Source organism: Oryctolagus cuniculus, chromosome 19 (genome assembly GCF_964237555.1).
Source record: "Oryctolagus cuniculus chromosome 19, mOryCun1.1, whole genome shotgun sequence".
Lineage (NCBI taxonomy): Eukaryota > Metazoa > Chordata > Mammalia > Lagomorpha > Leporidae > Oryctolagus > Oryctolagus cuniculus.
In genome coordinates, this window is record NC_091450.1 from 38,900,006 (window position 1) to 38,906,005 (window position 6,000).

Genomic DNA, 6,000 nt, shown 5'->3' on the forward strand with positions numbered 1-6,000 from the left:
TAAATGACATTGATGATACATTTTTTAAATGAACACTTTCTCTTTTTGCTTTTCACTGCCAAAGCCTTTTAGCAATATTTGAGTCCCTGAACACTTTTAAATAGAACATTATTTAAAGTAACTTAAGGATCCTACAATGACAGTGGTGCCTTTTTAACTAAGTCAGTCCTCCAAATTTTGGATGCATTTTTCTTTCAAATCAGTTAGAAATTTTTAATTAAAGCAATCAAAAGAACCAAAAGATCGTCAACATTTGAATATCTTAGCAAAATGAAATTATCTAAATAAAGTCTGCAATCAGGAAGGTATTGAAATTTGCCTCCACAAAAGCAAGGCTGGAAGTAAACAACTTAAATGATGTTAGCACAAACCACGTACGGGACTTAATTTTAAATTTCTAAACTTGAGTGTGGGAGTATCCAGACTCTTTTTATGCAGTTCCTATTTACGATTTGATACATTGATATTCAGTACCTGTGATTTCCCAGCACCTCTGATTAACAAAATACTCAGAAGAATCATAAATGGAAGAAGTGTATTTCACAAATTTTGATTCATGAAAATATTTATCAACAGAAGGTATTCTGAACGGGAGCCAGAAGACAGGTGTATCTTTGAGGTAAAATATTTACACATTTTAGCACAAAAATAATAAAATTGATAATAACCTCCATTTATCAGAATTGCTCTGAGTTTATCAGATGCCTCGGCATCTGTCGAGAGAAGTGGTTTTGTAATTTAAAATCTTGTGATTGACTGGGAAGAATCAATCGAAGGTGTCAACATTTTCAAATTCATTAACCATAAAAGTCACTTTGAAGAAGATTGCAGGCAATTTTATGAAAAATAGCGCAGAACAATATTGAAGAACTTCATTTTTCAGAAAAATACCAGCACCATGGTCCCAGAAGTAGACAGAGTTAGAAGCTCAGAGGTGGCTGCCAACAACTACCAAGACCAATTATTCTTGTGTCATCTACTGTCAGATAATTAATATAAAGAATCTTTTATATATATATTTTTTAACGATGTATTTATTGAAAGTCAGAGTTACACAGAGAGAAGAGGTAGAGAGAGAGAGAGAGTCTTCCATCTTCTGGTTCACTCCCCAACTGGCCGCAATGGCCAGAGCTGCACCCATCTGAAGCCAGGAGCCAGGAGCTTCTTCTGGGTCTCCCACGTGGGTGCAGGGACCCAAGCACTTGGGCATCTTCCACTGCTTTCCCAGGCCACAGCAGAGAGCTGGATCAGAAGTGGAGCAGCTGGGACTTGAACCGGTGCCCATATGGGATGCTGGCACTGCAGGCGGCAGCTTTACCTGCTACGCCACAGCGCCAGTCCCAACATAAAGAATCTTAAATTTTTTTTTTGCTCTTATGCCCATAGATTTTAGTTGTTTTAAAACAAATACGTATTTCTTTGAAAACAGTTTTTGAAAATAATGATTTTGGGCCAGCGCCGCGGCTCACTAGGCTAATCCTCCGCCTTGCAGCGCCGGCACACGGGGTTCTAGTCCCAGTCGGGGCGCCGGATTCTGTCCCGGTTGCCCCTCTTCCAGGCCAGCTCTCTGCTGTGGCCCGGGAGTGCAGTGGAGGATGGCCCAGGTGCTTGGGCCCTGCACCCCATGGGAGACCAGGAGAAGCACCTGGCTCCTGGCTTTGGATCAGCGCAGTGCGCCGGCCGCAGCGGCCATTGGAGGGTGAACCAACGGCAAAGGAAGACCTTTCTCTCTCTCTCTCACTGTCCACTCTGCCTGTCAAAAAAAAAAAAAAAAAAAGAAAGAAAAGAATGATTTTATAAGCCCACTAATATCACAAAACTAAATTGTCAGCCAATATATAAATGTTTTATTTATGTTGCAGCATCCCTTTCTAATCTCAAAATTTTCCTTTTCTGGACAGAAAAGAATGATTGAATGTGTATCCTGTCTATACCCACGTTCGGAAGGGTGTGAAGGCACCATCACGCAATGCAGAACACTCCAGCCCTAACGTCGCGAAATCAGGTTTCCAGAGCCAAAAATCCTTTTGAGAACGTGTCCCGTTATTAAGCAAAGTGACTACTTTCAAGCTAGACTAGCTGCTGGCTTTTGCTATAAACAGAATTAGTGTTACTAAACAGTTGTAATTTCTAATTTATCTGACTGCTACCTACCCAAAAGCAAACCACAAACACGGTGCCGGGGACGGACACGCGGTCCGACTGCTAAGCCGCTCCTGGGGCACCTGCGTCGCACACTGGAGTGCCCGGGTTCGAGTCCCGGCTTGGTCCCGTCCCAGGAGGCAGCAGGGCAGGGCACAAGCCCCCGGGTCCCTGCCACCCACGAGAGAGAACCAGACGCAGTTTCGGGCTCACGGCTGTCGCAGGCATTTGGGGAGTGAATCAGCAAATGCAAGTGCTTTCTGCCTTTCAAATAAATGAAAATTAATAAAAAAATTTAAAAATTAAGTGTATATGGCATTAACAGTGTCCACTTCAGGTACTCACCAGAGGCCATTTGGTCACATGTTCAGCCTGCTAACCACTCACCCCCAGGAGTCACCACAAAGCCCTCCAGGGGGAAACCTCGCTTCGAAGAGCGCAGGCTGGGGGCGTCACTTACACAGGCCCAGGCCCCCGCCGGGAACATGGCGGCCGCGGAGTGGGCGGGCACGAGGCTGCCCCGCCTCCCCAGGGGCCGCTGGGAAGGCGAGTGGGCGGGGCTTCCCCGCTGAGTACGGCAAGCCTGCGGGGACATTGCGCAAGGGCGCAAGGGTCCCCAGCCAGGCGCCAGCCTGGGGCTGAGACCGTGCCTCCAGCCCGGCTGCGGAAGTCTAACGGAAATTAAAAGGAGAGGGAAAGCAACCGATGAAAACGTGGGCTGCCACTGTGCAGGCGAGCGCCGGGGGCCCTGCAGCCCACCCGGAACAGCCCCAGAGTGGGGAGCGGCCGGGCCCGCCCAGCTCCCACGGGCCCTGCGAAGGCTGCGCAGGGCTCCCGTGACCACAGGCACCTCCCCGCCATCAGGAGGACACGGGGCTCGCACCTGGAGGACCTGGTCGGCCCGCGTCCCAGGCGGGGCTGTGCGGCAGGGCGGCCCGGCCTCCTGGGGCAGAGGTTTCCCAATGTCCCCGCTTTGCCGTTTCTAGCAGTGCGCCGTGACAGCTGGCCAGCAGTGCTTGTAGGCAGGCGCGTGATATCCCCGGAGCGACTCCCGGGGTCGGAGTCTCTCTCTGCACAGCACCGGGCTTTGTCAGCTGCTCCCCGCGAGGACGCCCCAGTGTCCTGTGACAGCTCCTCCCATCAATCCTGTGTCCGCGTGCCTCTGGCCCCTTGGATGCTTTCAGAAAAGTCTGACATTGGGTGCTGACGCCGCAGGCCCATGTGTGCGGCTTAGGAAGGGGTGTGTGGTGTGTGTGATGTGTGAGTGGGGCGTATGTGAGGTGTGTGTGATATCTGTGTGATATGTGTGTGAGGTGTGTGGGATATGTGTGTGTGGTGTGTGTTGTGTGAGTGGGGTGTATGTGAGGTGTGTGTGATATGTGTGTGGATGTGTGTTGTGTGTGATGTGAGTGGGGCATATGTGAGGTGTATGTGATATGTGTGTGGATGTGTGTGGTGTGTGTTGTGTGTGAGTGGGGTGTATGTGAGGTGTGTGTGATGTGTGATGTGTGAGTGGGGCATATGTGAGGTGTGTGATATCTATGTGATATGTGTGTGAGGTGTGTGGGATGTGTGTGGTGTGTGTTGTGTGAGTGGGGTGTATGTGAGGTGTGTGTGATATGTGCATGGATGTGGATGTGTGATGTGTGAGTGTGGCATATGTGAGGTGTGTGATATCTATGTGATATGTGTGTGAGGTGTGTGGGATGTGTGTGGTGTTTGTGAATGGGGTGTTTGTGAGGTGTGTGTGAAATGTGTGTGGTGTGATGTGTGTTTGGGTCTGTGGGATGTGTGTGGTATGATGTGTGAGTGGGGCATATGTGAGGTGTGTGAGATATGTGTGTGTGGTGTGTGTTGTGTGTGGGGGTATGTGAGCTATGTGTGATATGCGTGTGGATGTGTGGGTGTGACATGTGAATGGGGTATATGTGAGGTGTGTTCTGTGTGGATATGATGTGTAAAAGGGGCATAAGTGAGGTGTGTAGTATGTGGTTTGGTAGGTGATGTGTGGTCTGTTTGCGTGCACACCGCATATATGTGATATATGTGAGCATATATGTGATGTGTGTGATGTGAGTGGGGTCTATGTAAGGTGTGTATGATGTGTGAGTGGGGTGTATGTGAGGCTGTGTGATGTGTGAGTGGGGTGTATATGAGGTGTGTGTGATGTGAGTGGGGTCTATGTAAGGTGTGTATGATGTGTGAGTGGGGTGTATGTGAGGCGTGTGTGATGTGTGAGTGGGGTCTATGTGAAGTGTGTGTGATGTGAGTGGGGTCTATGTAAGGTGTGTATGATATGTGAGTGGGGTGTATGTGAGGTGTGTGTGACGTGTGAGTGGGGTCTATGTGAGATGTGTGTGATGTGAGTGGGGTGTGTGAGGTGTGTATGATGTGTGAGTGGGGTGTGTGAGGTGTGCGTGATGTGAGTGGGGTGTGTGAGGTGTGTGTGATGTGTGAGTGGGGTGTGTGAGGTGTGTGTGATGTGTGAGTGGGGTCTATGTGAGGTGTGTATGATGTGTGAGTGGGGTGTGTGTGAGGTGTGTGTGATGTGCGGTGTGTGGTGGGGTGTGGGGGGGTGTGTGAGGTGTGTAGTTTGTGGGTTTGTGTGTCACGTGAGTACGTGTGATGTGTATGTATGTGGCTGTGTGATAATATGAGCACGTATGTGGTATGTGTGCTGTGGGGGGGTGAGAGAGGTGTGGCACTGAGTGAATGGTGGGTGTTTGTGTTCTGTTCATTCTGAGTTTTTGTCAAGCCTAACTTCCAGCTACCTGGGGAAGGGATCTGCGACAGTCATCAGTTCTACGCTTGGAACGCTGGTGATAATTGGAACCTCTGAAGAACTCAATGTGAGTGAGTAAGAACACCCTGAGGAAAACCAACCCACCTTCTCTGAGCCCCGACACTGCTGCTGCACCGTGTTGTCGGCCTCCTTGTGAAACCATTCGAGTGCCTGAGGGGTCTACACGGTGCCAGCACTGTGAGGTTCCCCGAGATACGGCCCGGCTGCCTTTCCCTTCGCTCACGCTCCCAGCACAGGGAGGCCGTGGCGTGGGCTACACCATCTTGACCACCTCCTGACCCTGGTGCAGGTGCAGGGACTAACCGATAGAACAGTGAGGAGGGTCTGTGCAGGGCCGTGTGCAGGCGTGTTTGACGTGCAATGTGCCTGATGCCTCCTTGTTCCTTGATGGAAACCAAGCCTGCAGCGGCTGGCAGAGGCCCCTTTTGTCTGAGGCAGCACACAAGTGCCTTCCTATAGCCGGAGGCTGCAGGGCACCCCAGGTCTTCCTGCTGCCCTTGACCATGCTTCGAAGTCTGTACGTCCCCAGCACCTTGCATATCCGGCAAGCCTGGATTCGTCGGGTTTTCTCGGTCTTCTGGCACCCTCTGCCTTTGCTGGCTGTTTTTCTTACTCCAGGGTTTCCCAGAACACCGAGACATAACTAGCATTGACTGGCATGTTTAAAAAAAAAAATTCTTTGACTATCAGCACATTGGAAGGAGCATCGCCATCTTCTGCCACATATACATACTTTACCTTTTTAATATTTATTTACTTGAAAGGCAGAATGACCGAGAGGGAGCTCTTCCATCCACTGGTTCACTCCCCAAATGGCTCCAACGGCCAGGTCTAGGCCAGGCGGAGGCCAGGAGCCTGGACTCCATCCTGGTCTCCCCCATGGATGGCAGAAGCCCACATACTGGGACCCGCATCATCTGCTGCCTCCCAGCTGTATTAGCAGGGAGCTGGATTAGATGCGGAGCAGCGGGGACTCCAACTGGACCCCTAGATGGGACACCAGCATTGCAAGCTGCACCAAAAGGCCCCCCCATAAATAAGGAAGGACACAAACC

At 50.3% G+C, this 6,000-nt stretch overlaps 1 long non-coding RNA gene across 1 annotated transcript in view; it reads right to left on the bottom strand.

The window, feature by feature from the left end:
* LOC138846957 (uncharacterized) overlaps positions 1 to 2,650 on the bottom strand; it is a 90,187-nt gene extending 87,537 nt beyond the window's left edge. The window contains exon 1 of the long non-coding RNA XR_011384496.1: positions 2,488 to 2,650. This is a non-coding gene — a long non-coding RNA (uncharacterized lncRNA). The remainder of the gene's footprint in view (positions 1 to 2,487) is intronic.
* Between the last annotated feature and the right edge of the window lie 3,350 nt (positions 2,651 to 6,000).